The 15,191-nt window shown below is 46.0% G+C and overlaps 2 protein-coding genes across 7 annotated transcripts in view; one reads left to right on the top strand and one right to left on the bottom strand.

Annotated features, from left to right (window-relative positions):
* Window positions 1–15,191, bottom strand: part of LOC119169183 (pseudouridine-5'-phosphate glycosidase) — a 2,087,124-nt gene that overhangs the window by 1,124,508 nt on the left and 947,425 nt on the right. The window lies entirely within an intron of this gene.
* LOC142796176 (neprilysin-1-like) overlaps window positions 1–15,191 on the top strand; it is a 56,374-nt gene that overhangs the window by 40,635 nt on the left and 548 nt on the right. The window lies entirely within an intron of this gene.

Raw genomic sequence — 15,191 nt, forward strand, 5'->3', positions numbered from 1 at the left:
TATAGCTTTTTCTCAAAATTGGTTAGTATCTCGTTTTTAATATTGAGTAATGCAAGCTCGGTGGATTTACATTTTTGAAAGCCAAATTGGGCATCACTTATTACATTGTACTTCGCAAAAAATTTTTGTAATCTAATATTAATAGCGCTTTCAAAAACTTTTGACAGAATCGGAAGTACCGATATCGGTCGGTAGTTTCCAATCTCTTGGTCATTACCACCCTTGAAAACCGGACATACGCGAGCTATTTTTAATTCATCGGGAAATACGCCGGTAACAAGAGTTAAATTAATAATATGGGACAACGCAGGTGATATAACATCAGCGACGTATTTTATTGGTACAGCTTTAATATCATCGTAACCTGCTGCACAATGGTTTTTTATCTTTGTTATTAATTCTTCGGTTTCATGACATGAGATAGTGTGCAGAACTATAGAGTTAGATAAGCGACGGTCATTTACAGGCAGTTGTGTATCCTCGTCATACCCCGCATCATCGAAATCACAACTTTTTATGAAGTAATTATTCATTGCCGTTGCCACCTCTCGGTTACCAAGGCCACTAGAGTTTTCCAAAACCCTAGGAATGTGGCTTTGTTTTATTTGACCAGAAAGATTTCTAACCTCGCTCCAAATTTTGCTAGGATTATCACTTATTCTACTAAATAAATTCTCATAATACCTGAATTTAGCACGCCTTATTTCACCATTTAGATGGTTTCTGTATTTTTTGAACTCGCTGAGTAATTTGATATCTCGTGTCTTTATAAACGCATGGTACATGTTGTTCTTCTTTGTAATTTTTTTAAATAGCGCATTACTTATCCAAGGTTTTCTAATTTTCTGGCGTTTTGCGTTCTTCACAGACACCGGGAAAGCTACATCATAACATTTCATGAGTTTATTAATGAATAGCTTGTATGCCAAGTTAGCATCCCTTTCTTGTAACACGTGGTTCCAGTCTGTTGCAATAACACGATACCGGAAGATTCCAAGCGTGTCAGCGTTGATCTGACGAGACCGTACTTTTTTATTGCTTTTGCAAGTACCATTGGAAGAAGGAATGGTGCAAAAGATCGGTAGATGATCGCTTATATCTACTGCCAGCGATCCAGCAACGCAAGACGTTGGGAGTGTGTTCGTCAAACATATATCAAGAAGTGTCGCAGTCTCTGCAGTTAGGCGGGTTGCCTTAGAAATTACGTTATTACAGGCAAAAGAATTTGCCAGCGCTATTAACTGCCGTGAAGTTGCATCCTGAGAGAGCATATCGATGTTTACATCGCCCATTATCACAAATGGAAAACCAGTAGGACATAAGTACTCAAAAACGTCTTCAATGAATGAAATGAACTTTGTTTTACACCCCGAGGGTGGTCTGTAAACGATCACAGCGAATGCTTTTTCTAAGCGAACCATGAGGCACTCTACAACTTCATTAACCAGGGAAAATTGGGGGACAACTTCATGCTTTAATGATTGACGTAAATAGCCACTCCACCACCTCTACCAACGGGACGCACTATGCCATTGTAAGTGTAGTTCTCGAAATATGGTGGATCTTCGCCTACAGTTAGCCAGGTTTCAGAGAACAGCAACAAGTCAAAGCTAAATGTAAGGGAGCTAAATATACTGAGGATCTTATCTGTCTTGTGGCGTATGCTGCGTGTGTTTAAATGAAAAACCTTTATGCACCTGCGCGCAGCCCCAAGAAGACCATTCGCAGAACTGCTATCATGATAGCCATCACTAGGTATTGCTGTATCGGTGCTCATCTTAAACGAACGTATATCAGTTTGTGCAAAAAAAAAAATGTTCACTCTGTGGCAGTTCCGCCCCCTTCCATGGTCATCTTGGCAAGATCATCTGCGTTTCTTATCTTTAGTATAGGCGAGGTTTCGTTTCTACGAGCAAATATCTTGCCCCCCGATGTCCAGACAAATTTCCAACGCAGTTCCTTCTTTCTCTGAATAGCTGATCCAAGAAGCTGTTTTCCGTGTTTCGTCAAGTGCTCATTGACATATACTGCAGAAGACGTCTGGCTGCCCAGGTCCTTGCTGTCAATTCTAATTTTCTTTGACTTGCTTAGAATGGCAAGCTTCTTTGTCCTGCGCACAAATCGGACTACTATATTAGTTTGGTCATGACGAGCAGTCGGTACTCTGTGACAGATATCGACGTCATCTGAAGTTATTTCTTCTTGAATGGCACCACAGATTTTCTTAACCGCATCAAGGGGTTCAACATCAGATGGGACACCCTTAATTTCCAGATTATTTGAGCGCTGGTAAGTTTCGACCTCCTCTATTCTACGATGTAGTCTGTCATTTTCAGCTTTGAGCTCTTGGTTTTCTTTTATTACAGATTGAATATCTGCTCTGAGTTCTTTCACTTCGTTCAAAGCATCTTTTATATCTCGAAGTTCCTTTCTTAGTTCTCGTCGTAAGTCTTCGATTGCTTTAGCAGTATCGCGTGCATCCTTCGACATGGTTAGCCAACACAAATGCGTTCACTTGCAAACGATGACACAGGAACAGTACGTCCGGCAGCAGTGCACAAATCGCAAAAAAATAAATGCTGTTGAATACAACAGACAAATTCTCACCTGAAACAGGCGTAGATTTAGTAAGCGATGCCAATGTGCACTGCTGCCGGACTGTAGGCGACGACTTTCTTGCAGCGTCTTTTATAGCAGCGGTGAACCGTCGCCCTCTGGTGATGCGCTGCTTTCGTCGTCGACAAGCAAACACGCCCCGCTTCGCCTGGGCCAGAGTATCAGGCTGCGTCAATGATGCATCGGTCGTAGGCGTATCTGAAACAGGCGTAGATTTAGTAAGCGATGCCAATGTGCACTGCTGCCGGACTGTAGGCGACGACTTTCTTGCAGCGTCTTTTATAGCAGCGGTGAACCGTCGCCCTCTGGTGATGCGCTGCTTTCGTCGTCGACAAGCAAACACGCCCCGCTTCGCCGAATGAAGGCAGGTCACAAGACCTGCCTTCATTCTGCTTTTTAAGTCAAATTTAGAACACATTCGCTGCAGTTTTCCACTTGCGGAAAACACAACGTCGAGATCGAATATTTTTGCACATTTTTTTATCTTATGCGAAAACTCGTGCACATATGGGACTACCGCAAACTTACGTCGTTTATCTGCTTTCTTTAAGGGGCATCCCTTCCCTTTCTTCATATGCAGTACCTTCTGAGCGGAAAATGAGAACGTTGGATGGAAAGCCTGCCTCTCGCAACCTAATTAATTGATTAGAAAATACACGCGCCATTTTGTGGAAACATAATTTCGTTACAGCAGACAAGAGAAGGTTAATCACTATACCCGATTTTACTACTTTAGAATGCGAAGAAGAGTAGTCCAAGATTGGTTTTTTGAACGGGGAGAGTAGGACCAGCATAGGTGATCTGCGCGAAAAGATAACTCAAGATCTAGAAACTGCAATATCTTATCATGGAGAACCTCTTGCGTGAAACGTAATCTATGCACATTTTTTTCGAAGGTTCTCATTTTGTCCCGGTTTTTATCCAAGGAAGGGGAATGAACGAGCACAGGGTAATCGTCCAGATATCTGAAGACATTAAATACGAGGCTGCTTAGTGCCGTTTTCAAAGCCTTATCTAAACAACTTAAGAATATATCGCACAGGACTGGTGCTACACGAGAGCCGATACAAATGCCAGACTTCTGCACGTAATACTTATCGCCCCATAATACAAGAGTAAAATTCACATAAAAAATTAGTAGTTCCATGAAGCTCTCAACCGACATCCCTCATTTGTTTATGAATGAAAGTTCGTCATTTTCCTGCGTGATGCATTTTTTTTAAACACTTCATGAGTTCAAGGTGACGAACCAAGTAAAACAAATCGACAACGTCGATACTAAAACCACTGCAGTTACACAACTTTTTGGTTGCTAAGAAGTCAACAACCTGGTTTGAACCCTTTAACGGCTTCGATAGCGGTGTGTGTATGCCGATCGAGATGTGCTTCCTGGCATTCCAGGCAACGAATGTGCCCGACGGAACTTCAGGCCATGTGTGGATGGCTGCTTCCTTCTCCCTTTCACGCTCGTGGTCTCTCCAGGATAATTCACTCCGAGTGGTCTCACCAGGCCAATGTGTTTAAAGACTGCCTGCGAGTGCAATGTTGTGCCCGTGGCGAAAGACTCTTTTCGTGGAACAACCTGGTCGAAACCTACACTGAGGTACTGTAGAATGCGACTAGACCTACGCTGTTAACAAGGAGGAAGTTGCCTAGTAAAAAGCGGGACATCCTGGTACTGGGCGACTGCCAGGTACCCGAAGAGCCCCTTCGTGTTGTTCAAATGAGACCCATGTTTTGCCCGGCATCTACTCCTGATGGTTTCGAAAAGCTCACCTTGACACGGTCAGTAGCACAGAGAGTTCATGAAGCGGACAGTTTGCGTTGTGTTAAGGAATGTGTTTCAACGCTGTCCAAAAGAAATGCGAGGGCAGGTGTACATCGCAGACTGGGCCCGATTATTTCGTTCTTTGTGTCCAATAGCCTGAGGCTTGTTACTGCTGATAAAAAAAGGAGGTTTTTTTTGTTCTTTCTCAAGAAGAATACGCTTCAAAGGCGTCTGCAGTCATTAGAAAAACTTTAAAGACATTCTTGATAAACCAGTTGAAAATAAGAAGCGAGCCATCGCTTTGCTGGAAGCTAGCGACATGTGTCGACTCGCATCTTCAGTAAAAAGAGCAAAAAAATCGCATTAGAACCATTTTTTCAGCAAAAACCAATAGCCTAGACATTCGCTTTCGAACAATTATTACGGAACGAAGCACATGGCAGCATGAAATTTCTAAGTTCCGCCTGTTTCACTTGTCTGCCTTGAATTTTTAGGACCCTTTTCTTGTAAAGGGTTCAAACCAGGTTGTTGACTTCTTAGCAACCAAAATATTGTCTAACTGCAGAGGCCTTAGTATCGACGCTGTCGATTTGTTTTACTCGGTTCCTCACCTTGAACTCACGAAGCGTGTAAAAAGTGCATCACGCAGGAAAATGACGAACTTTCATTCATAAACAAATGTAGGATGTCGGTTGAGAGCTTCATTATACTACTCTTTTTTATGTGAATTCTACTCTTGTATTATGGGGCAATGGGTATTACGTGCAAAATTCTAGAATTTGTATCAGCTCTCCTGAAGCACCGGTCCTGTGCGAAATATTTTTAAGTTATTTTGATAGGGCTTTGCAAAAGGCACTAAGCAGCCTCGTATTCAATGTCTTCAGATATGTGGACGATTACCCTGTGCTCGTTCATTCCCCTTTCTTGGATAAAAACCTTGATATAATTGAAGCCTTCGAAAAAATGGGCATGGATTACGCTTCACGCACGAGGTTCCCTATGATAAGATATTGCAGTTTCTAGATCTTGAGTTATCTTTTCGCGCAGATCACCTATGCTGGTCCTACTCTCCCCGCTCGAAAAAACCAATCTTGGACTACACTTCTTCGCATTCTAAAGTAGTAAAATCGGATATCGCGATTAAACATCTCAATTCTTCTGTAACGCAATCATATTTCCACAAAATGGCGCTTGTTTTTTCTAATCAAATAATTAGGGTGTGAGAGCCAGGCTTTCCATCCAATGTTCTCATTTTCGTCGCTCCGAAGGTACTGCGTATGAAGAAAGGGAAGGGATACCCTTTAAAGGAAGCAGATAAACGACGTAAGTTCCTGGGTGTCCCATATGTGCACGTGTTTTCGCATAAGATAAAAAAAATGTGCTAAGAAATTCAACCTCAACCTTGTGTTTTCCGCAAGTGGAAAACTGCAGCAAATGTGTACTAGAATTGAATTACAAAGCAGAATGAAGGCAGGTCTTGTGAGGAAAGGTTGTGGTGTTAAGCATGTCAATTCTTGTACCAATTGTCGATCTAATGTCGTTTATTGTATTCCACTGTCTTGCGGCAGGTTATACATTGGGCAGACTGAGCGCTGCTTGAATGTTCGCCTGCGAGAACACCACAATGCGCTGAAATCAGCCACGGGTTTACATTTGTCCACCCATTGCAAAAAGTGTGGCTGTGTACCTGAATTTTCGCGAACATTTGTCTTATACAGCCATCACAATACGAAAACTAGAGAGACTGCGAAGCCTTTTTTATTAAAAAGAATATTGATAGTTGTGCTAGTTCACGATCTATATCACTGTGAGAGTGCGAAATCTCGTTTCTGGATGACACCTGATCATGGTGGAACATTCTTCCAGTTTTTTCCCTTTCTCATCTTTCTGGTATATAAGTTCTCTGAATATTCTGAGTTTCAGTCTGCGCTTGTTTGTCTCTTCGCTTGTGTCCCGTTGGTTTGCGCTTCCAATGATTTTATCATGAACTAGTATATACCATGAACTCGAGGTGGTTAAATGTGGGAAGTAGACACAAAGCGCAACGTAAGAAAGAGTGCGTGTGACTCCTCTCGTTCAGTCCTTGAAATGTCCGCTGGATGGCGGTGCTTCTGTATGAGGCATATATGATGAAAAGATGCGAGATGGTGGTACTTAGAATGTTGAATAGGTGGACGAACGTACACACAGACAGATGCATAGACGGACGCACGGATGGCTGCACGGACGGATGGACGCATGGGCGCACGCAGGAGCGGATGCATGGACGAAAGCAGAGACGGATGCACAGAAGAACGTGCGGACGCACGAACAGACGCACGCACGGACAGGCGGATGGACGCACGGGCGTCCAGACAAACGCACGCATTGATGGATGGAAGCAAGAACGATTGGTAGGACGGATGCTTTGCCCCACTATCCATCGTTCACTCCTTGGATATGCTGCCATTTCTTTTATTGTTCAACAATGCAAAGAAAAAATCTTTCACCAGCACCACCTTGGAGATCAAAATGTAAGACTGGTTACACACTACGACTATGACTACGACTACGAGTGACGAACAGGTGCCGCTATAAGGAGCTCCGCCCCTAGAACGTAGTGCTCGTGTAAATTACCGCAATACGGTTTGTAAGCCTTCATAAGGGAAACGGAGCAGTTGGTAATATATATTTCCTCGAACGGCCTCATCTTGCAGAGTATCTTGCTTTTATTTCCCACTAGTGTATTACAAACTCAATTTCGCTTTTTTACCAAGTGGAAAGAATTTTGATTACTATATTTACCGCAGTCATGTGCAGATTAGTTTGCCTTTGCCTTTAACATCACCTGGGCAAACAATAAACTAATGATAACGTATAAAGAGTAAGACTGACGCCGAAAAAAGTAGTAATTAGAGCGAGGAAAGCTTTTTAGCATCAGGTTAAAAAATTCTTATGTTATAGAAACACAGGAAGAACCCAGTTGTATATATTCATACGGAGGACAGCAAACAAAGCACTTATGCTAACAATCAAATTAGGACAAAAAGGACTTCTATATTATTATAGCAGAAAAAAAAACATAGATATTGTCACGTAAGAGTGAGGAAAGCCCGAAGACAGGAGACCGGGAGGCTCGTAGAAATAGAAGGAGATCTGTTTATTTGGCGGACTTGCGCCCACTAAAGGAAAGCAGACACATTGGCTTAGCGGGTGGCGAACAGCGTGTTCGACGGCCGTCGGGGAACAGAATGTCCCACTGGATTGCAAGGCGTGTTCACCATCTGAGATGCAGTCGCCGTAGCATCTGGCGCTATCTCGTTATCAACGAATGGTCGACGTGCGGGCCACGATCTTCGCAGATGAATCGCGGTGCATCCTGGACCATGATAAGGCCGCGTGCCGGCGGTATCGGCATGCGCAACACTATCCGCATGTAGTGGAGCTTACGCACCAACGCGTATACGCCTCCGGAAGACAACAAAAAGCCCGTGCTCTGCTTGCGCGAGAGTTTTGTGCCGCCTTTGCCAGACTTGCCGTTCGCCCACTTTCCGTTGCGACCTCGTTGCGACTTCTCTGCTCGAATAAACCTCATCACATTTGGTGGAGGCTGCTGAGATCCCCGAGCAGACCTGGAGCTCCGCTCTCGCAAGTTGCCTGAAAGACTACCGCCAAACATGACTGACGCAGTCGCCAACCAGCCCGTTCCAGCCCAGCCAGCATCATCGGCTGCCCCGTCTACCTGCCCAGGCACTACTCGCCAGCGGGACCCACCAATCTTCAGCGGAAGTGGCGAGCAAGACGTCGAAGACTGGCTCTCCTTGTACGAACGCGTAAGCGCCAGCAACAAGTGAGACGACGACTCTAAACTCGCCTACGTTATCTTTTATTTGGTAGATGTAGCTAAGCTTTGGTTTACCAACCGCGAAACCGCCATCGCCAAGTGGTCCTCCTTCAAGACCCTCGTAACAGAAGCGTTCGGCCAACCAGAGGTCCGCAAGCTCCGCGCTGACCAGCGTCTGCGCCACAGAGCCCAGAAGCCTGGCGAAACGTTTACGAGTTACATTGAGGATGTACACCTCCTCCGACCACACTAACTGGGACGCTGTATTGCCCTTTGTTACCTTCGCTTACAACACCACGACGCAAGCGACTACCGGTTTTTCCCCGTTCTTTCTATTGTACGGCCGTGAACCTTCCCACCCACTCGACACTATATTACCGTACCGCCCTGATGCATCTGAGTGCTCCCCGCTTTCGGAAGTCGCCAGATACGATGAAGACTGCCGTCAGTTGGCTCGGTCTCTGACAAGTGAGGCTCAAGGTCTACAAAAGACTCGACACGACGACGCTCACCGCATAGCTCCTACATTTCGTGCTGGCTCCCTTGTGTGGCTTTGGGTGGCCCCGCACGTTCCTGGCCTGTCTTCTAAACTTCTGGCCCGGTACCATGGCCCGTACCGTGTCATTGACGCGACCTGCCTGGTGAATTACATCATCGAGCCATTAACACAATCACCAGATTTGCGCCGTCGAGGACGCGAGACCGTACACGTCGACCGTCTCAAGCCCTACTACGACCCTCTCATTGTGCCTACTCCCTGAGTCGCCAGGATGGCTACCCTTCACCCCGGGGGTATTGTAGTGGAGCATACGCACCAATGCGAATGCCCCTTCGGAAGACAACAAAAAGCCCGTGCTCTGCTTGCGCGAAAGTTTTGTGCCGCCTTTGCCAGACTTGCCGTACGCCCACTTTCCGTTGCGACCTCGTTGCGACTTCTCTGCTCGAATAAACGTCATCACACGCAATACGCTTCGTGGCATTGCTCCCCTCCTCAACGTAAGCATCGACCCCATGCTTTGTTTAAAATAAAACCAAAACAAAAGGACAGCCTGTGCGAAGGTAAATGTCAAATAAGCACGAATCACGCACACATAAACAAAACAAGAGATGCAAACAGGGAGCGTCCTTTAGCGCGCATGATAGGGCTTCAAACGGGCGACGTGTACCACTTCTTGTCGTGCGCGGCGTCGTTGGGATGAGCTAGCCCCATCAGGTACCACTTCATAGTCCACTTCACCCACTTGACGGATGACTTTGTATGGGCCGAAATAACGGCGCATGAGTTTTTCGCTTAATCCGCGGCGGCGAACGGGCGTCCAAACCCAGACTCTGTCACCTGGCCTGTATGTTAAATCGCATCTCCGCAGGTTGTAGCGTCTTGCGTCGTTTCGCTGTTGGTCTTTTATGCGCAGACGAGCAAGCTGCCGGGCTGATTCTGCGCGCTGAAGGAAGGCGGCCACGTCTAGGTTGTTTAATCGGTGACATTAGGCAGCATGGCGTCCAGTGTAGTAACGGCATCTCTCCCGTGGACGAGATTAAATGGGGTCATTTTAGTGGTCTCCTGCACCGCGGTGTTGTAGGCGAAGACCACGAAAGGCAGAATTAAGTCCCAGGTCTTGCGTTCTGTGTTCACGTACATGGCTTCTCATCTCGGGCACCACGGCCACGCCCTAGACAACGACCTCCGGCAATCGAAGACTACTTGCGCCATACAGAGTACTTGTCCAGCCGTTCTCCATCACCGCCATCCCCACGCTTCATGTCACCGAACCGCAGCAACAACGAACTAAGAAGGTCCCCAAGCCCCCGTAGGGGAAACTAAAACCAGCAACCTTTGGAGGTGAGGTTGCTTCAATAGGAAAAGCTGAAGACCCTCCACCGACGACCATATATGACGACAGCACATCATTTACGACGACGACAACGCACAACTACTCAAGCCGCGAGACGAAGCAAAACGAAGCAACAAGACGAAGCCGTGACCGAACCCAAAACCAACGCGCAACTCTAGCCCACGTGCCACTGATTTTGAAGTATCTATCGACGGCCACCCGGTAACTGCCTTGATTGACACAGGGGCTGACTACTCGGTCATCAGCGGGCTATTGACAGCACAACTGAAGAAGGTTAAGACGGCTTGGGACGGCCCGCAGATTCGCACAGCGGGAGGCCACCTCCTCACCTCATCGGGGCGATATACTGTAAGGGTGACGTTCGATGGTCACACATACCTTGTGACTTTCTCGGTGCTCCCACAGTGCTCCCGTGACGTCATTCTCGGCATGGACTTCTCGACTCAACATAACGCGGTTATTGACTTGGCGTCCAGATCCATCAAACTTTCCTCGGATGAGGCCATAAATTCGTACTCGGCGCCACATAATCGCACAGCCCTCCGTGTGCTCGAGAATAACGTGAGCGTCCCACCCCGATCAACGACCCTAATCTCCGTAACCACTGGTACTGCCGAAAATGCCCATGGCATCGTTAAAGGTAACATACAGCTTTTGCTTGGCCGTGAAATCGATATCGCAAGAGGCGTTGCGGACTTCCGGAATGGACAGGGCCCAGTGCTGCTAACAAATTTCAGCCAAGAACACCGTCAATTGGCCAAAGGCACAACCATTGCCTTTCTCGATGAAATCGCGGAAGTCAGCGACACCCTCGCCCTTTCGAACCCAGCGACCATCACCCCACAGACCCACAACTCGCAGCTGTCATTCGACTTTAACCCTTCCTTGCCTCAATGCAAGCAGCAACTGCTCCAGAACCTTCTTCGACGTTATGACGACTGTTTCGCCACTTCTTCACAGGTCCGACCAACTTCTCTGGCAAAGCATCGAATCATAACACAAGAAGACATCCGCCCTCTCCATCAAAGCCCTTATCGTGTGTCGCCACGTGAACGTCAGGCCATCCGAGAGCAAGTTGAGGAAATGTTACACGACGATGTAATTCAGCCATCGAAAAGCCCATGGGCAGCACCAGTCGTGCTTGTCAGAAAGAAAGACGGAAGTCTTCGGTTTTGCGTCGATTACCGATGATTGATTAGTGTAACCAAGAAGGACGTGTACCCTTTACCAGGGATTGACGATACCCTAGATCGTCTTAGTGATGCAAGGTACTTCTCGCTTATTGATCTGAAGACAGGGTATTGGGAAATTCAGGTTGATGAAAGAGACCGAGAAAAGACCGCCTTCATCACGCCGGATGGATTGTATGAGTTCAAAGTGATGCCATTTGGACTTTGTTCCGCTCCAGCAACCTTCCAGCGACTAATGGACACAGTACTGGCAGGCCTCATGTGGCAAATTTGTCTCGTATACCTGGACGTTGTGGTCGTCTTCGCCTCCAACTTTAGCGACCACCTGAAAAGGCTCCGGACGGTACTGGACGCAATCAAGTCATCAGGGCTGACACTGAAGCAAGGAAAATGCCATTTTGCCTATGAAGAACTACAGTTCCTTGGCCATATTATAAGCAAAGATGGCGTAAGACCAGATCCCGAGAAGACAGCCGCTATCGCACAGTTTTCTCAGCCGCAAGATAAGAGAGCAGTGCGCCGACTTATATATTTTCTGCTAGACCAATGCTTGTTCTATTTCATCTATCATTGACACCAGTTCTGGGTTAGTTGCTGGAGTGTAATTTGCGTAAAATTCGATCCCATCGTGTAAAAGTCCAACTCGCATCTGAGATGTGTTTCAAATCGCTTATCTGTGATAGTCGGAAGCCGCTAAGCAATGTTATTCTTATACTTTCCGAACTTTGCACTGAAACAACACTCAAGAGATAGTTTGATAACAACAATTGAGGGGCATCAAACTTTGAGCGATAGACGCCACAGTAATTGGAGTATGCGGAACAGCACAGTGGCTACAACCAAGTGTCACAGCACCGACACAGCTAAAAAGAAACAAAATGCCGAGAAAATGAAAGGTCGGATGCACACAGACGTTCGCGCACGTTCTTTTGCCGACATGGCGTTCTACTTCACCAATAGCAAGGCGTACAGCCTTCCCTCGCTGGAAGACTTCAGCGGAAAAATAAAAAAGTATTGATGTATGCGGGTGCTTTAGTGGCAGCTGTATCAGCTTCAGAAGCGTATTTCAGCCAACGTTTGTTTCTCTCGGGGGTGCTGTAATAGCGTTATCTTGTATCTGAAGATACACGATGCATTAAAAGGGCCCTGTGACACGATTTGAGCATTTATTATTCATCGGTTCTTCTGGTGGTGTGGAACACTTTCATATAGCGAGAACAGAACAAATACAAAGGGACAAGAAGGAGACGAAGACATGTCCTTCTTATCTCTTTGTCGTTGTTCTGTTCTTGCGCTATATCTACCGTCATGTCGTTGCTCTGTTCTCGCGCTATATCTACCGTCATGCCATACCAACTAGCCCGAACCGCCACACTTCTAAGCTTTGTTATCGTTGCGCACATGGCAGCACCAAAATTGACGCTGTTATAATTTTAATTTACGGGACAAACTACCTCAATTTCAGACTACGGCGACACACATCGGCTATTTTAGGGCTGAAACGGGTGCCGCTATAAAGATAGCGGCACCAGTTTGTCTTTCATAGCCGTTGTATTATGCAACAAGTACAACATTTTGACATCTAAGTTGGTGCTGGTAAGAGATTGCTTCTGTGCGTTGTAAAACAATAAAAAATAGTGCTCAATGTACATGCCGATGGCTGCTAATGGGGAATGAGAGACAAGAGCATTGGCGTTTTAGTTAACGCGCACGCTGCGATCCCCATTAGCAGCCATTGGCATGTACATTGAGCACTATCTGACAAGAAAGGGTTGCTATGTTATACTCGCTGGGTGTAACCTCCTTAGTTTTAGAAAGGTTTAGCGAGAATTGAGCCACAGTGCCATGTATACAGTGAACTAGTCATCATCATCATCATCATCATCAGCCTGACTACGTCCACTGCAGGACAAAGGCCTCTCCCATGTTCAGCCAGTTAACCCAGTCATGTGCTTGCTGCTGCCAATTTATACCCGCAAACTTCTTAATCTCATCTGCCAACCTAACCTACTGTCTCCAACAAACCCACTTGCCTTCTTTGGGAATCCAGTTAGTTACCCTTAACGACCAGGAATTATCCTGTCTACGCGCTACAAGCCCGGCCCATGTCCATTTCTTCTTCTTGATTTCAGCTATGATATCCTTAACCCCCGTTTGTTCCATAATCCACTCTGCTCTCTTCTTGTCTCCTAAGGTTACAATTACCATTTTTCTTTCCATTGCTCGCTGCGTCATCCTCAACTTAAGCAGCACCTTCTTTGTAAGTCCCCAGGCTTCTGCTGCGTAGCTAAGTACTGGCAAGATACAGCTGTTATATACCTTCCTTTTGAGGGATAGTGGCAATCTACCTGTCATAATTTGAGAGTGCTTGCCAAATGTGCTCCATCCCATTCTTATTCTTCTAGTTACTTCCATCTCGTGGTTCAGCTCCGCGGTTATTACCTGCCCTAAGTAGACATAGTCTTTTACAACTTGAAGTGCACTATTACCTACCTCGAAGCGCTCCTCTTTTCCGAGGTTGTTGTACCTTACTTTCGTTTTCTGCAGATTCATTTTAAGACCCACCTTTCTGCTCTCCTTGTCTAACTCCGTAATCATGAGTTGCAATTCGTCCCCTGAGTTACTCAGCAATGCAATGTCATCGGCGAAGCGCAGGTTACTAAGGTACTCTTCATTAACTCTTATCCCTGACTGTTCCCATTTTAGGCTTTTGAAAACCTCCTGTAAGCACGCGGTAAATAGCACAATGAACTAGTATATACCATGAACTCGAGGTGGTTAAAGGTGGGAAGTAGACCCGAAGCGCAAGCCGTAAGAAAGTGTACGTGTGCCACCTCTCGTTTAGTCCTTGTAATGTCCGCTGGATGGTGGTGCTTCTATATGGGGTATATATGATGAAAAATACGAGATGGCGGTACTTGGAGTATTGAATCGATGGACGAATGGGCACACAGACAGATGCATGGATGGACGCATGAACGGACGCATGGACGAACACAGGGACGGATGCACGAAGAGACGCACGCACGGACGGGTGGGCGGACGCATGGACGGTAACACAGACGGACGCATCGATGGACAGACGCATGGACGAATGGACGGACGAATGCTTCACCCCACTCTCCATCATTCCCTCCGTGGATATGCTGCCAACTTTTTGAAGTTTGAGGACTCATAACTTCACTTTCTGTGCATTGATTTTCATGATTATTGTTGCATTCGTCTCAGTAATCATTGCTACACGCATACCGATGCAAAATAGAGCGGTCTCAAAAGTGTCGCAGAGCCCTTTCATAAATGTATCGTAAATACAGATACAGATATTAATCTTGCGGGACATATCGGGATAAAGATAGGAGATGCCCGGACAGTATACTAGACAGTACATAAGATAGTACATACGATAGTACATAAGATAAATAGTACATAAGATAGTACAGATAGTACAAAGCCCTAAGACAGTACATAAGACGCACGTATCTCCCTGGATATTACAAATGAATGTTGACTAAATGAAAGAAGGGTGTTAGTGCTGAGCTCATATGCCAGCCTGAATGCACTCAGCCTTGCCCGTTTGGGCAAAGAAAGCGTGCGCGTGCTGTAACAAGATTCCACAGCATACCACAGGCGGGGTTGGCTATCGTCTTAGTGCGGTTATACATTGAATGGAACACAACGGAAATGAATAAACAGTCGACAACGTTTCACTTGGAGTGTCTTTAAAACACTGTCAAAATTATGGGAAGTACGTCACGAGCAATGATGCTTATTTATCAAAACTCTGGCTGTTCTACAGAAAACTGCAAAAAATATGGGGGACAGCTCACATGAAGAGGCAAATGTAAGTCTGTAGAAGCATTCACAGCGGTTCCTTATACACAGGGCATAATAATGTAGACGAAAAGCAAAACTACTGTTCTCTTTTATGCTGCCTGCATCAG

The sequence above is a fragment of the Rhipicephalus microplus genome, chromosome 2, assembly GCF_043290135.1.
Source record: "Rhipicephalus microplus isolate Deutch F79 chromosome 2, USDA_Rmic, whole genome shotgun sequence".
Taxonomy (NCBI): Eukaryota; Metazoa; Arthropoda; class Arachnida; order Ixodida; family Ixodidae; genus Rhipicephalus; species Rhipicephalus microplus.